This window comes from Danio rerio, chromosome 9 (genome assembly GCF_052040795.2).
Source record: "Danio rerio strain M-AB ecotype USA chromosome 9, GRCz13ab, whole genome shotgun sequence".
In the NCBI taxonomy this organism is placed as follows: domain Eukaryota; kingdom Metazoa; phylum Chordata; class Actinopteri; order Cypriniformes; family Danionidae; genus Danio; species Danio rerio.
Genome location: NC_141029.1, coordinates 42,304,975 through 42,323,185, shown reverse-complemented (window position 1 = coordinate 42,323,185; position 18,211 = coordinate 42,304,975). Strand labels below are relative to the sequence as shown.

At 32.8% G+C, this 18,211-nt stretch overlaps 1 long non-coding RNA gene across 2 annotated transcripts in view; it reads left to right on the top strand.

Moving 5' to 3' along the window:
* LOC147835377 (uncharacterized) overlaps positions 1-18,211 on the top strand; it is a 96,295-nt gene that overhangs the window by 21,469 nt on the left and 56,615 nt on the right. The window contains exon 4 of one of the 2 annotated variants that reach the window (XR_015499766.1): positions 11,892-12,057. The exons of the other annotated variant lie outside the window; for it this stretch is intronic. This is a non-coding gene — a long non-coding RNA (uncharacterized LOC147835377). Of the gene's footprint in view, positions 1-11,891; positions 12,058-18,211 lie in introns of those variants that run through there. 2 annotated transcript variants of the gene reach the window in all.

The window sequence follows — 18,211 nt, the reverse complement described above, 5'->3', positions numbered from 1 at the left end:
CTAACTCACAGTGTTCGTCATATAATTTTGCAGCTGTTGGATCAAAAACAACAGCTGTCATTCACGTTCATACAAAAATAATGTCTTAGATTTACACTGTCTACACTGAATTCTGTCTAAAATATATAGATTTTTTTATTTTATTTTATATTTAAACATTTTTTGTTGAATCTATTAAAAACATTTTATTTTGCTAAATAATTATTGTATTTGACTGCAATTTTTTTTTTTTTTTTGCTATATCAGTTCTCATACATCATGCGTTATTTTAGTGTTTTTCTCCAGGGCATTGTGGATATTTTATTTAATGAACAAACATTAATTCTGTTAATACATTTATTTTATGCTAAAAGCTACATAAATAGGCATGACTAGAACCTAAAAAAACACGTGCATAATCTTTTATTCACGTGATAAAATCAGGATCTTTTGCTTAATATTTTTATTCATGCATTGCCCAGTACAGTTGATTGTTGTCATTTTTTTTTTTTGTTAAGATTGAAGATTAATATGCCTATATGTTAAAAATCATATAGTCAATAAAAAAAATAAATAAATAAATAAAAAAAAACTGTTAAACAGCCTAAACTCTGTATTGGGAAATATGAACTCATCGGAAATCAACAAAGTAAATCTCAATGTATAAAGTTTTTATAAAGTATTTGGCTGTGTTTGGACTGAAATGTACAAGTCTTTACAACAAAAGCACTTTTTTGGTATTAGATTGAAAAATCAGAGAAATCCTGTGCAGTATGATCGGAAGTGGACAAAAGATTCTTAACCTTAAGCATTTGTAGGCATATTTTTAAACTTGATTGTCTCTCTCTCTGTGATCTGATTGAGCCAAATGTGTCTTATTACCATGTAAATAGGGCAGCTTTAGTCAAGTTAAGTTTGCCATCTCCCTCTACCTTATCTGCATAGTCATCCTTGCCTTGGTCATAGTATTCTTTATAAACTAGCCTACCTGTACGTGTGATAGTCTTGGTTGAAAAAGCCGCGCACAAAGGCGCGCAATGAAGAAAATAGACTGACTGTATCAAAAAGGTGCTTAAATTGTACAATGACAAGATTTAACATAGATCGCGTCACCAAACACATGAAAACGAAAGTAACTAGCCTGATTTAACCTCCTAGGGCTTAGTGACCACATACATGGACAGCACATTTTAACTCCTAAGTGGCTATTTACAATACTTTGAATGTTTTGTATTTTGTTACAGACATACAGTGTCATACTGCAGCTGTTTTGCAGCATATGAAATGTCCCAAACACATTTTTAACTGTCCAAATGGGCAAAAAATTTTGTTTTTACTCTAATAGTCAAACATGTTAATTAAAAACAGTCAGGAAAAAGTGTTTTATGTAAATTCAGACCACGAGTCCACATATATGGACATCTTTTTTTTTCTAGAAGTACATCATATCAAAAGATGATTCTTAGGTTTTATTCTAATAAGGTTCCAATAAGTCCAAATAGCAGGGAGAAATAAAAAATAAAATGGATATAAAAAACACCTTTGGCCCTAAGAGGTTAAAATGTAAGGAGTAGAAAGTACAGATATTTGTGCAAAAATGTAAGGAGTAAAAGTAAAAAGTGGTCAAAAAAATTGTGTAATTTACTGATACCAGAAAAATCTAATCAAAGTACAGTATTGAAGTATTTGTACTTTGTTATGTTCTATCTCTGCATTTTGCTGGGCGTTTTTGCAGTTAATAACTGTAAAATTGCGGCAAAGTCTAACAGTGTGATCTCATGAGGAACTGTAACTGTTTCACACTGTCAGAAACGTGGCTAATACGAATTCATTTGATTTGTAAATATATAATTTTAAGTAAAAGATATGCCCCCTAACCCTACTCATCCCCCTTTTTAGGGGATTAAAAAATTGTATAAGAAAATAAGGATGAAATCGTACAGATTTATATAAAAATCTGTAATCTCATGTCATTAAATAAATAATTGCTTTGAGATTGCTTTGGATGATCTTGCTTTAAAATAGGCATTACACTTATAATAAAATTCTCTTATCTTTAGTACAGAAAATGCTAAAAACGTCATCTATGAATTATGATCTACTGACCTTGATTCTTAAACATTGCAGGATGTTGTTAAAGTGACATTATACTCTGCTGTATATGATCATAAACCAAAAACTAAAATTCTGTAATTAAATACTCACCCATTCCAATCGCAGACCTTCGTTTATCTTTGGAAACAAATCAATATTTTTAGATGAAATCCAAGAGCTCTCTCATCCTTTATAGACATTGGTCACACTTTATTTTGATGGTCTTTTTGTTGAATTTAAGTTACATTGCTTCCATATGCCAACTAATTCTCATTCGATTATAAGTAGACTTTTAGGTTGGGGTTGGGGTTAGGGTTAGGGTTAGTGTAAGATGTCATGTACCTTCAAAGTTTCTTACGATAGTTAAATGTCTAGGAGCAGTATCAGCAGATAATAAGCAGACTACTAATATCCAAATGAACCATCAAAATAAAGTGTTACCTAGACTTTAATCAATTGATGTCACTTATGCAAAGGGATAGTTTACCCCTAAATGAACATTTACTCAAAATGCTCTGTCCCTCAAGTGATTCCAAACCTGTTTGATGTTCTTTCTTTTGCTGAACACTAAAGCCGATATTTTAAAGAAAGCTAAAAACATGTAACCATTGACATTCACAATAAGAAAAACAAATACCATGGAAGTCAATTGTTACAAGTTTTTGTGTTTAACAGCCATGTAAGTTTGCCATAAGTAAAGGCTGTATAGAGGACAATTTCAGTTGTAAATAATAAAAAATTTTGATCTTGATTTGAGAAATAGGTAAAACTGAAGTGACCCCCCATGTCATTTTTTTCTTAAAGCAAGACATTGTTTTTACTTGTCTAGAAAATGCTTCCTGCAAGAATTATTAGATACTTGGAAACTAGTAAGAAGCAGTTTTTTGCAGTATATCCCCTTAATTCTTAATGTTTTTTTTTAGCTGTAAAAAGTACATCATAGTTAAAGGTTTTTTACTGTGTACATATTTGTGCAAGCTTATTTTGGAACATTAGATCACTGACGAAGGCTCACAGCCAAAGCTTGAGGTTTTTTTCATTTTTATTTATTTATTTTTTTTACATTTCTGCTGTTGTTCATTTAATATATTATTTACTGTGGAGGTCTTTGGTACTTGTCATTCAGGGCATTAGTTCATACAATAAAAAAAAAAGTCTATACACCTGTCCAAAAGTGTACAAAGGCGATGCATTTAAACACCGGCATGGTGGTTCTACTATGAAATATGGTGGTTCTACTACATTGCTCTGCTTTGAGTTTGAGTTTGTTTGAAAACAAACCGCAGACAATGTTGTATCCTGCCAGCAGCATCAGAGGGAACAATGTTAGCTGACAGAACGTTGTTGTTGTTCACCTGTCTACGTTGATATTCCTCATGTCGTGAGCAATTTAACTTGCCCGTGGCTACTGTAATGAGATTTTTGACTGTACTATATCAAAGGGACCACACGAGTGTGCCGAGCTGCATTAATAATGTTGGAAGTAATTGCACTACACTACATTGTGACCTTTTGTGCTTGTAAGCTGCCGATAATTAGCTGGCCTATTGTTGGGAATGAAACGTACAGTGCAAGTCCAATTAAGTGTAATTGACTGCTCCGTGCCATATAAAATACTGATATGAAAAGGGTCTTGCGCTGTATGGCAGTGGCGTCATTACAAATCATGTACCCATTCAGTAGCAAACCTGTGTTATTGATTATGTAGTGAGGTGGTGTTGACAAGTGATTAGGGCATTGTGAGTGTTCTGAGTTACAATAATCAGGGTTTCTGCAGGTCTATGAAATATTCCAAAAGTCACCTCTCCACAATGGAAGGCCTTTTAAAGGATTTACATCAAAGCTGAAAGTCTTAAATGAAAATTCTGTTATCTTTTTTTCATCCTTCACTTGTTCCAGACCAGCATGTTTTGTTCTTTTATTGAGCAAATTATTATTTATTTATTTATTTATTTATTTATTTATTTATTTATTTATTTATTTATTTATTTATTTATTTATTTATTTATATAAATATATATAATTTTTAATATTTATTATTTATTTTATTTTTCATTTATTTTTGTTTATTTATTCTTTATTGATTTATCTCCTATCATTTATTTCTTTTGTACTTTTTGAACATTATTTATTTATTCATTTGTATCTATTTGTCTATCTTTATCTATTTGTTATTTATTGAACAAATTATTTTTATTTGTTTTTTATTTTTATTTATTTATTTAAATTTCTGTCAATTATCTCTGTCATCTTTTATTCATTCTTCGCTTGTTCCAAACCAGCATGTTTTGTTTTATTGAACATAAATTTATTATTTATTAATTTGTTATTATTAATTTTTTATTTAGTTATTTATCATACTATGGATAGTAGTCAGTAGTCAATTTAAACAGTTAACAATGTTGTTGAATATGTCAAGAAATATAATTTCTTTTTTGGTTCAAAAGAAAAAAACCTCAAAAGTTTGAAATCACTTGAGTAAAAATCGAGCAAATTTTCAATGTCGGGTGAACTATACCTTTGAATTCAGTAAGTTGTGGTATCCAATGTTGATCACAATGTTGAAAATAAAATAGTGCTTTCCTCAGGATTTTTGTTTTACTATTTTTTCTGTCTATATATATATATATATATATATATATATATATATATATATATATATATATATATATATATATATATATATATATATATATGTATATATATACATACATACATACAGTTGAAGTCAGAATTATTAGCCCCCTTTTGATTTTTTTTTTCTTTTTTAAATATTTTCCAAATTATGTTTAACAAAGCAAGGAAATTTTCACAGCAATGTCTTTTTCTTCTGGAGAAAGTCTTATTTGTTTTATTTCAGTTAGAATAACAGCAGTTTTTAATTTTTAAAAAAACATTTTTGTGACAATATTATTAGCCCCTTTAAGCTAATTTTTTTCCCGATAGTGTAAAGAACAGACCATCGTTATAGAATAACTTGCCTAATTACCCTACCCTGCCTAGTTCAGCTTATTAACCTAGTTAAGCCTTTAAATGTCACTTTAAGCTGTATAGAAGTGTCTTGAAAAATATCTAGTAAAATATTATTTACTGTCATCATGGCAAAGAAAAAATAAATCAGTTATTAGAAATAAATAGATTTTTTAAACTATTATGCTTAGAAATGTGCTAAAACAATCTTTTCTCCATTAAACAGAAATTGGAGAAAAAAATAAACAGGGATGCTAATAATCCAGGGGGGCTAATAATTCTGACTTCAACTATATATATATATATATATATATATATATATATATATATATATATATATATATATATATATATATATATATATATATATATATATATATATATAAATTCAAAACAAAATGCCTGTTTAAAATTTAATTTTGTGTTGGCAGAAATTTGGAAATGCTCTGCAATTCTGAAGAGATTGTCCTTGCGACATTTATCAAACTGTTTGAGTAAAGGATTATTTCCACATTGGACAATGCCGTTTTTGAATAACAAGCTCTTCTGCAACAAGTAGACAAATCAGTAACTCACTCTTCTAATACTATCTTTAGTATAACTCACAAAATGAATTGCATGTGCTGAACTTTATTTAAAACCTTTAGTTTTAATATATATTTTGTCTAGTATACAATACAACAATTTTAAGCCTTCATAAACACCACAACCTTAAGCAGAAATGTGCCTAGAGTATTGCTAGGAAACATATTCTTAAACTTATTCCTGTCTATACTGTACCTTTGTTTCCAATTTACAAGCAAATCAGTGTTGTCCAATTTTTGCATGAATCACTGTTTTGAGTCCACCCTTTTCAGTAAATCAATAGAACAGGTTTGCTAAATAGTCTCAGCATTATTTGTTTTCTGATAAACATGCATTAGCTCAAATTACAGCTGATTAAATCATTTTGGGAGCTGTCAGTAGCTGAGCTCCCTTGCCCGCAGCATGGTTTTTGTATCTTGTAAAAGGCTTCAGAATAATAACAGGTTATCTTGTAAATGTGTACTCATTACAGGTAGAACTGCAATCACAATCAACTGGTTTTGCGCCGGTTCACCGATGTTGTCATTATGACAGCAGACCAAGAGCATAGATATAAAACTGAATGTACTTTATTTCCGCATCTCTGTTATCCCCTGTTTCATACAAAATTCAACGCAATTTGTAGAAGCTATACTGCAAAATTCAATCAACACCTCATTTTTCCCTCAACACAGCTACAGTAGTACTATAGTGGTGCACATTGCATCTCAAATGTGTCTATTGTGATCACAATGATCACAATGATCACATATTGTGAGGAAGGAAAATTACTTGGAGAGGAATTTCCAAGCTTGACCTGCTTAATTTTATTTTTTGTGTCAACAAAAACCAGACTAAGACCAGACTAAATGAGTGAGAATAATTGAATGTATCCTGGAACTGTGTACTTTTGTTGCCAATATTGTTGTAGATGTTGATTATGCTGTTGTAACATATACTGTATATAACATGTCTGCAGTTTGCCTTGATTACTACTGAGAGTTAATATTGGTTGTCTTCTACATTTTAAAGAGTTTTTTATTATCCTAGAGAGAATTACTGGAGTATGTTTTAAAGCAGGGGGTGTCCACACTCGGTCCTGGAGAGTTTAGCATCAAACACGCCTGAACAAGCTAATCAAGCTCTTACTAGGTATACTAGAATCTTCCAGGCAGGTATGTTGAAGCAAGTTGGAGCTAAGTTCAGCAGGACAGCCCTCCAGGACCGACTTTGGACACCCCTGTTTTAAAGAATATACTACCAAAAGGGTTAGTTTACTCAAAGTTTAAATTATTAATCACTTAACCTTATGCATGGCAATGGTCCTCACTCAATCAAAATGCAGAAAAACAGTGGTTCAGTGTGAATCTTTTCACACTACAACAACAATTTTGCAGGTACAAAAATAAAAATAACTTTAATCAACAATTTCTTTTTCTTCTCCACAGTGTCAGTATATGGTGCACATTACCAAGAGCTCTTAACACATGTCTCATTGCAACTCACTGCTGGCATTACTTCACATGTGCTTTGTTGGCATGCGCGGTATATCAGTGAGTAATACTTGTGAATATGCACACTAGAAAATACATTGTTGAATAAAGTTGTTATTTTTCTTTTATGTTGCACAAAGTATTTGTGTAGCTTTCTAATATTCTAATACAACCACTGAAGACACATGGACTGTTTAGACAACAGGTTTTTTCTGGATAAAATTGGGACAGTTGCTGTCTATATAGGTTTAGAGAGTTCTCGGGTTTCATCCAAAATACCTTAATTTGTGTTCTGAAGATGAACAATAGTCTTAGGGGCTTGGAACAACATGAGTGAGAGTAATTGATAACAGAGTAGGAATTTTTGATTGTACTAACCCTTTGAGTCTTTCCCCTTCAAAATGTTAATGTTCTTTAAAATTAATTTTAAATGTTACAAGCAATTTCTGAGAGAAACTCGTTTGTTTAAATCTTGCATATTTGAGTGTGGTTTAGCTAGTTTTGTTTTTCTGTGCAGTATATTAACATTATACAGTCCCTTCAGGATTTTGTGATTGCTGAATAAATTGCAAAGTTTGGCAGATCTCACATTTTTTTCTAAAGCAATGGATTACCTGAAAATATGGGGTCTAGATGCTTTCTATGACGTCATCATGATACTGATTCACCCAAAACAAAGGCCATGTGGAAGCATTGTTTTATGCACCTCAATATAATAGGTGGCAGTATATATCTTTGGCTGGTCTGTAACTCCGCATTTAACCAGATTAGGAAGACACCACCTGAGTAAACTTACAAAGTTGCATTTACCCACAAATAATACTCTAAAAAAGGCTGTGGAAAAAAAAGAGGTGAGTGACATTACTTAAAGTCTTAAAGAAAGGCACATTACATAACGCAAGCATGGTGTCACACCTTTTTCACAGCGCATGTGCGCTAGCAGAGCAGAAAGCAGTGTGTGTATAGCTGTGACCAAAATTGCATATTTCCATACTTTATCGTAAGCTAAAACAGTATGCTAGCTGAGTAGCATGTCAGAATTCTTAAAATTTGAAAAACAGTATGCGAGAAGCACCCGGATGAAATACTACTTCCTGCAAGATTCTGAAGTTTGCATTGGATGGATGCTACGCTTTCATGGGTAAGCGACGCAACTGATTTTATTCTTTAAGCTGTTGTGCAGACACAATTTATACAGACATATGGATACAAGTTTTTTTTTTTTTTTTGTAGCATACCGTATCCTTTACCAATAGTCTGGAGATGCATTACCTACATATAATTAATGCATTTGGTTACATTTTTGTAATGTACTGTTAACATGGTCTTATTAGAATTCATTGTTTGCATTCTTATGTTTATGGCATGCTTTGTTGTCAAAGTAGTTGACAAATAACTAGATGCTATAAAAAAAAAAAAAAGATTCTGGTAAAAGAAACTTATGGACATTTTAAATTTACTTCATTCTTTTATTTTATTTTTGGCTTAGTCCCTTTATTAATCAAACTCCACACAGAAATGCCCGGCCGGGCCTTCTTGCTGTGTGGTGATCATGCTACCCATGGTGCCATTTTGATGCCCCTTTGTTTCATTATTATTTTATGTTATTGAGTTAAATTGTTATTTGGTTATATGACATTAAGTGTTATTATAGGTTACAGAACCCAATGTCTGGATCTAGGAGTAATAATAAAATAAATAAAAAATAATAATATCAATACACACACACACACACACACACACACACACACACATGCCTAACTAATACCAATAGCATTTTTTGTAGTATAATGTAGCTGTACTGTAGCAAATCTCTATCATGCTGCAACATTATATTCAATGTTATATAAATACAATTTCAAAATTGTAGTTACGTGTGTGTGTGTCACATTAGTAGAAGTGGTAACATTCAATATTGTTTGGTGAATTTTCACCAAAAAAAGTGGGGAGAAAAAAAATACACATTAGTTACCTTGTCAGAATGTCAATTAATATTAATGTTGAATCTTTTTATCACCATACATTTGATATTCTGTGTATTAAGAAACAACTGAGATGCTTTGAAGATTTGATTTTAGTTTGTGGGTCAACAGTTCATAACATACCAATTGAGTACAATTCATTGGCCATTTCAAGAAATATATATATATATATATATATATATATATATATATATATATATATATATATATATATATATATATATATATATATATATATATATATATATTCCATCAGAGCTATTTTCCAGGAAATAACACACTGTAGGTGTTGGTTATGCTCTGGTAAGCTACAGAACTCTTGTCCTTCACTGAGTATAAAAGGTTGAAATCATAAAATATAAAAATTCAGCCAGTGGCCGCTCGATGTGCATCACTGCTAAAATGCGACATGGAGCAAACCTAAAAGATTTTTCCACTCTCTGTGATTGGAATGGTGGAAATAAATCTGGTCAAATTGTAAATCACAGAGATGGCTTGTTTCGGCAACAAATGATAATGGCTCTAGATAAAAGGCAATTTTGCTTAAAATTGTTCCAGCGCTGATGTGCAAGAAAATGGAGACTACAAAGGGAGGTATATAATCGGATAATTCTGTTTGATAGACAGTCCAGAATCTAAAGTATAACGAAGGAAGAAAAAAAAAGACAGCCACAAGGACACAGACCTGACATGGTGATAGATAAATGTAGATCATACTAGTAAATAATGTCAAAGTCAGAGACTGGACGTATGCATCAACTTAATTCAATTTCATAATAGCTTGAGACCAATGCCAAAATCCAACCAGTATGTGTACTGTAGACCTAAAGGGTATTTCAAGTTAGCTTCTCTGCTGAAGTAGATAAAAAAAAAACTCATTTTAATGTTTTTTAATTAATTAATGCATTTATTTTTTTTTATTTTTGTTTATTTTTATTTTTATTTTTTAAAACTGTGTGTGTTTGTGTGTGTGTGTGTGGGGGGGTCTTTTACATTTTATATTTTATTTGTTTTGTTTTTCATGATTTAAAAATGACCTAAAGCTGTTCTTAATTTCTTTTTATTAAATAATTAGTTTAATTTAACAAGTTAAATTGCACATGAATTTTCGAAAAAGAAAGAACTATATGTATTTTAAATAAAACATCGCAACCAAAAATGTTGTTTAATTTGCAACCTCAAAAATTTGGTTTTACAATGAAAAGAAATAAATGAGCCAGGAGTCTTGGGACTAAATTAAAAGAATAAAAAAGTAATTTCATCATTTATTTGTTCTGTTTTGTTGGTGATTTATAAGTGTTTTATTACATTTCTATTATGTTAATTTAATTTACTACTTTTTAAAAATGCTATTTAATCCCACTGAATCCCCCTATCATAATAATGAATCAACTAAGGATGCAAAGATTAACTGATTTCGCTAATAGCCAGCACTCACTTTTGGGGATTTACACCTACCTAACTTTAAATAGTAACAGTTCTTGACCGCAGTATGCAAAAAATAAAAATAAAAAGCCCCAAAAGAATAAAAAGTTATACATTATGAAGAAGAATAAAAAATGTATTGGTTAGTATTTGTTTTTTTTCCATATACAAACACAGGAGAACATTAATGTAATGACTTAAAAAAATATATGGCTTGGAGGCCAAGTGTGCCATGAGTTTATATTTCAAATTTCATGAAGATAGCATGCAAAATTAGATTTCTGTAAAAGGTTTTCCAAAACTATATCTGTTCTTCTCTCCCTCACTGCGCTTTAATTGGTCACAGTTAATTAATCGTAAGGCTTCTCAACACTGCATTTCTGTATGAAAGAAAACTGCAGCAACTAAAAGTTAGCACTGTGTGCTAGTTTAAAGTTCCGAGCTTGTACATTGAGGCTAATATCCACGCACACTGGTTAACTTTGGCTGAGGCTATTAACTATGGGTCTTTTACATATTGTGGCATGCGAGGGGCTTTCCTGGTGCTCAGAGTTAAAAGAATGCCAAGAGTGCATCGCGAGTCACATGACAAGAACTGGTCCAATCATCTTCATACTTTTTATGGAATATACACATTTCTACTTCAAAGAGAGAAAAAAATGCCAGACAGATTTGTAATATAGTTGATCAAAAGTGCCTTTCAACCAGAGGTGCAGCAGCCTTTGACTACATTTGTTCTCTTTAAAAGGGAAATACTTGGCTAATATGTAGCTTAGATTTACATTAGACAAACACATGATGTTTTAATTTGTTAATTTTAATTTGTTCTTATTTGTATTTGTTTATTGATTTATTTTATTATGTATTCATTCATTTATTTATTCATTGTTCTGTCATTTATTTTTCAGTGTAAAATTAATAATGTTTAAATGGCAAAAACTTTTTTTTACCTATTTTTAAGTCCAAAGAGAAGCGGATTATTGTTTGTTTTTTTAGTTATTATTTTGTGTTGCACTAAATGGTTACTGAGCAGCAATAAATAAGACTTTAAATTATGGAGTTTTTATGTGATTTACTAGCGTTTTAAAATTAATGAATATATAGTAATCATGATACAGTGATTATTCCTCAGACTATAATCATACAACCAAAATCTCTAATCACCGCATCCCTAGAATCAAGTGGCATTCAGGAAAAAAAAAAAAAAACATTACAGGATGTTTATTTACATCTCCCCCCAAATATTTTTAGTACAGCACTTCCTTCCAGTTTACTAAAAAGCTAAACAGTTAGAGAAACTTTACGGTTACAAAATGCAAACATTGATTTGGAATGGTTTCTCGTTCATGTAGGACAAGATTATTGATCATCTGTCTTATCTTAGACAGAACGTGCTCTGCGGCCTGAGAAACCAAAGCTCTGAACATCCACAGACTGTCTAGAGAAGGGCTTGAGCTAGTTTGCAGAGCAGCAGATGGCGATGAGGGGAGATAACACTTGACCTGAGGCCTGATGGGTGAAGTGTTCCTACGAAAATAAATACACATCAAGTAAGCATTTCCAAACATCTGCAAAGCCCGTATATTTTTCTGAATGGATGACCGCTTTAAACACTATACAGTACAGTATATGCTGTGTCTAGAGCCTATGCTATTTGTTAGGGCTGCACCATATGATGTTTCAGCATCGATATTGCAATTAGTTTTCGCAATAGTCACATTGCAGGATATGATGTTGGGATTACAGTTGATCAGCACAACAGTTGAGAATACATTTGAGAAGTCATTGCAAAGTATAACCATAACAGAGTGAAACGTTATCATTTGTATGTGTTTCAAAGGTATTTCAAGAGAGTTTAAAGCATTTGGGCACAAAAAAAGTTCTGTATTGATGCAATGACTATACAGTTTTTGTACCTAAATACTGTTTGACTCTCCGGAAAACCATAAAGAAATGTTTATCTTACTTTTCCATTGCTCTATTGTGATTATTATGGTGAAATTTTATTCATATTCTATCTATCTATCTATCTATCTATCTATCTATCTATCTATCTATCTATCTATCTATCTATCTATCTATCTATCTATCTATCTATCTATCTATCTATCTATCTATCTATCTATCTATCTATCTATCTATCTATCTGTCTGTCTGTCTGTTTTTGAAAAATCCACATCAGACCTCTCAGACAATCAGATTCAAGGGCCAAAACCTTAACCTTAACCCTAAAAAATGTTTTTATTTAATTTTTAAAATTAGTTTTATGTAAACCTATTTTGGATTTCTATATAAGATTAGTTAGTGGCACATTTGTATCGTGTACGTTTGTTTTGTATCATGACGTTAAGCTTACGTAAACCTATGCCATAACCTTGAATGTATTTGATAGTTGACATGAAGGAGAAAAGGAAACTTAAATGGCTTTAAAATGCACATTAGAATTTTGTTTATTGTTGGCAGAATAACCAAAACACCGGCTGTAATGTCTTTTTCTGGAAAGGGGCAGAAATGCATTTAAAGAGAGCACATAAAAATAGTTTTATTCCCTACAAAATAGATTGTGTCCTCACTGCTGTTACGAAGCAGACGGTGACAACAGATGTGCGGATCGACATGCAGTTTATCAAAGGCAAGATCGTACAGGCAATGGTCAAAAACAGGAGCAAAACAGGAGCACAATGGTAATCCAGTACACGTAGTCAAAACACAGGCAAATAATCAAAATGGTAACAAGTCAAGAATCAAAACACAGGAAAACAAACAAGGAAAAACGCTTCGTAATATTAATGGAAGAAACAAGACTCTGCAATGTGAAAGTGATGTGTATATACCTGTATAGTCCATGTAATCAGTGGGATAAGCTACAGCTGTGTTTGTGTGTGAATGTATGGATTATTGTCAGCTGTTGCAGGAGTTGATGGGTGCATAGAGTTCTCAGAGTTGTTTTTCAGTAAGAATACCGGAAGTAATCTCCAGCGGAGAACATACCACTACCGATCACAACAGCATCAGCCTGAAGCACAATGACATATGGACGTGCATATGTGAGTGGTTTTTACTAGACCGAGTATTTTGTTTTAATAAATCACGCATTATATTGTGTGTTATTAACATCTATACCTACTCCATCCCTGAACTCAGCCCTCAAAGTAGAATACGTATTACAATGTAAAGTCACACATTGTGCTACAAACTGCAAGGAGAACATCTCCCAAAATGGGACATATAAAGCATATAATGTTAATTATAGATTTGTGCTATTGTGGGTTATATAATATATTGTGAAAATGGGCATAATAGGACACATTTAAACAGTTTAATGTTTTGCATATTTCACATTTCATCAGCATTTGCAGATCTTTATAATGGGGATATCATACGTCATATTCTCCTACACAGCTGCAGTTTTAGACTGTCTGGCACACCTACTGTGCTTCCATGTCCCTTGTGGTTCAGGTGGATGCTCTGTCTTCGTGTCATGGCTTCTTGTTTTCCAGTCCTAATTCTTCTTGGCAGAGTAACACAAGGCTATGCTATGTGAAGATTTATGGGGCAGAGCAAGCTACAGTGACAGGCCCTGGCTGAGAATCTCCTGGGACACAGTTCCTGCACTGACACAAAAGCTGCACAGTGTTCCCAAGATCCTTTCTTCAGCCACTATATGGAACATTTTATTAGGGTACTGCAATGTTAGGGAAGCTCTTATGAATTGCAGCTTTGCAATGTGCAGACTACCTATAATTTTAAACTGTACAGTCAAGCTAGTCTTTTAAAAAGGTTGCCAAAAACCTATATTATTTTTGTAAAAATAGTGATTCTCTATTGACGTCTGGTTGTATGATGTACCTTTAACATCAACGTAACCTTTGCATTTCCTCCATATTCATTTTCAGTTATTTATAATAGAAAAGGTTCTTCAGAATGCTAAAATACCAGTTTAATGGAGTTGTATGGTATGGTACAGTTCCATATGCTTTTTATCCGTTTCCACTATCAAAAGGTACCAAAAAGTGAACCATACCACTTTTTGGGTATCCTTTCCAAGGGGTACCTATCACAACAAAAGGGTACCTAAAGATGGAGGTAGGCATGCAGCTAAACGCTATTGGTTTACAGAGAAAAGTCACAGAGCGTGTGCACGAGCCAAAAGAATGAAAACAAAGGAAGCGCCATTTTTAAATACACAGCTGAGACATTACACCGTAATAATATATACATATAATAACGAGCTATGGTCGACCAAACAAACCTTGTTGTGGTTTATTCAATTCACATGTACTGCATTTATTTAGACTGTGGGGGAAACCGGAGCACCCGGAGGAAACCCACACAAACATGGGGAGAACATGCAGACTCTACACAGAAATGCTCAGATGTTCATACAAATAAACAATTTTAATCTTAAGTTACTACTGGTGCTCCCCAAGGCTCAGTTTTAGGCCCTTTTCTGTGTATCAGTTATTTTAGGAAAAACAGTGATCATTATCACTTCTATGCTGATGACACTAAACTCTACAGTTGATTCCCATTCTTCCACCTTATCTGCCCGCAATGGATTAAATAGTAATAAAACAAAAGTCTACTTGTGAGCACTAAATCTAATTTGATGTTTTTTCATGTTAGGTTCTGTGATTAATAATCAGTCCATAGTTTCTAATCCTTCACAGTTTAAAAGTCTGAGTGTCATCCATTACAGCACTTTATCCTTTGAAGCCTTTGAAGCTATGCAAAGAACATCACTTCCTCTGCATAGTTTGATTTATGTAATATTAATCGTCTTTGTCCTTCTTTTACAATGAATAGCACTGCCATTCTCTTTCATGCAGTGAATACATCACATACTTATCATTCTCTATGGTGTTCCTCTAAACTTATTCACAAACTTCAGCTAGTCCAGGCCAAGCTGACTGCAGAACCCCTTGTATTGAACACATTTCTCCTGATCTTCAACACTTAAGTTTTGAATTGATTTTACAATTTAGATTCTTTTCTACAAAGCTCTCAATTATGTCTCAAGATCTGTCCAATCTTCTTCATGGTGTATGTACTGTACACCCCTACTTACATTTTTTTTTCTTCTCAAATCAACTTTTCTTGTTATGTATACAGTACATTTGCTCACTATGTGGTGTAGTGCCTTTAACTATACTATACCTCATTTATGCAATTCTCTTTCTTTGGATATTATAAACATTCAACATTTAAAGAGCACCTATGATGAAAATGATCTTTTGTAAACTGTTTGGACAGAGCTGTATGTAGATATAGTGTGTCCAGTCATATTGAAGTGACAGAAACACAATAACTCTCTTTTTTTTTTTAAATCTCCTGACGTTAAAATAGGATCCAAATCCCTCTCATTTTGAAGCCCATGGCAGTGTGAGGTAGTAGGGCCCACTGAATTGATTGACAGGCACATATTTACATGTTTCGGTAGTAACCTGTAGAGTCATAACAGGACAGGACATGCGCAAAGCAACTGGAATGAAAAGATCTGTCGTTTTTAAAACAGTGTATGCTTGCAATGGATTAGTGATTTTATCACCGTAGCCACATCTCAGTACAATTATTAAAAGAAAACACTTCTGTCCCGGACGTTAAGTCAGGTTTATTTTGTACAATAACATAACACATATCAATACAGCAGTGGATATTAATGGGTATCTTGTTACATTTTCTGTGCAAAAACAGTGCAAAGTTAACGTGCGCAATGTGTGTGCATGAACATTGTAATGGCATTGTGTTTGACTAATCATTGCAGAAAGGTTTGAATTAACTCCACAACAAATACATCCAATAATCATTGGGAAAGTTCTTACTATAGTATTTCTCTTAAACATTACGTAAAGTTTGCCTCCATGTCTGTCACTGTGCTGTTTATCTTGTGCAGCAGGAGATGGAGACACACATCAGACACGCCCCCCTGCCCATGCCCCTCTCCCCCTTGGTCTACACCTTCATCCACGATACCAAACACTAAGATATAAACTCTAGATGTCTTCTCTTCAACTCCGCTCTTCTCTTTTGTCCATGATACACCCCCACCACCCTCCCACCAGACTTGTATGAGGGAGGCATGAGCACCGTAAGGACAGCACGGTCTTTTGCTTAGAGCTCCAGTTAGGCTTGCGCTGCTTTTAGGGAACGATTTCTGTGGCTCTGCCAGGCACATGGTAACAGTGGGTGGGGATAACTAGCTCATTTGCATAAAAAAAACAGAAACAAAAACAGCTACATTTTAAGCAGAACATTCTAATCTTCAGATAGGTGTCATACATAATCTGATGGGTATTTTGAGCTGAAACTTTACAGAAACATTCTGAAGAAACAAAACACTTTTCTTAAATTTGAAAAGTGGTAAAATAGGTGCCCTTTAAATCTCATTCCAAAAGACATCTATGTTTTTATATTTTATTTTTTAAAAAATTACTACGAAATTACTATGAAAAATACTGACTTGATATTTTCTTGTAAACAATACTTGGAAAAGAATTTTGTTTCAGTGCTTTAGATGCAAATGTCACCTGAGGCACCTGTCTCATATCAAGATATAAAAGTCGATTTTTATACCTATAATGCAGTGTTGTGATCATATCAGTTGCCTGCACTTGACTTCAGGGACGCATATGTGGGATGGTTACTAGACAGAGATTAGGTTCATGTCTTGTAAATGATCATTCATAACAGCTGTAGACTACGACTGAGGTTTACAGCTGTCGACCACACTACAAAATATGGAGCTTGTGGTCAAGCTTGAAAGGTCCAATTAGTGCTGAGAGATATTGTGTCATGTCTGATCTCAGTATCCGCCCAAATCCCATCACCTCAGCCTCCTTCAGGCCAAACGAAGCAGACAGAAGTGATAAGAGGACCCATGCTTTCATGGATACAGCTTTTATTTCTGAGAATGTGAGTTGCGGTCAAAACTGAAGTAGTAATCATGGTTTTAATGCAGGTTTTGGATTACAGTCAATCAGGCAAGCAGTCGATCAGTCTGTCAATCAATAGAAATGAGAATCAATCAATCAACCAATCAATCAATCAATCAATCAATCAATCAATCAATCAATCAATCAATCAATCAATCAATCAATCAATCAATCAATCAATCAATCAATCAAACAGTAGCAATCAGTGTCAATTAAATAATTAGTACCAATTGGTATCAATTAATGGCAATCAATTAGTAAACATTCATTAAGCAGTAGCAATAAGTATCAATCAATCAGTATCAGTAAATCAATTAATCTGTCAGTAATATTAAGTAAATATTACCACCATTTTGGTGGTTATCACCACCCCTTCTACTATAATTAATAATAATAATTATAATAATAATAACAACAACAATAATAATATTATTAAATAATAATAATAATAATACAACTAGATGAGTAAAGTTTGATGATTTAACATGAAGTAACATGATACTATGATTTGTACCTTTATTTGCATGCATTTACAACCCCAAATCAGAAAAGGTTGGTACAGTATGGAGAACGGAAATAAAAAAAGAATGTAGTAATTTTCAAATTTACTTTGACTCTTCATTGCAGAGAATATGAACAAAAAATATTTAATGCTTTGTCTGGTCAAATTCATTTCATTTGTAATTATACATCCTTTTCTGTCATTTAAACATGCAACACTTTCCAAAAAACACACAGGAGCAGGAGGGACAGGAGCAATTTAGGGCTGGTA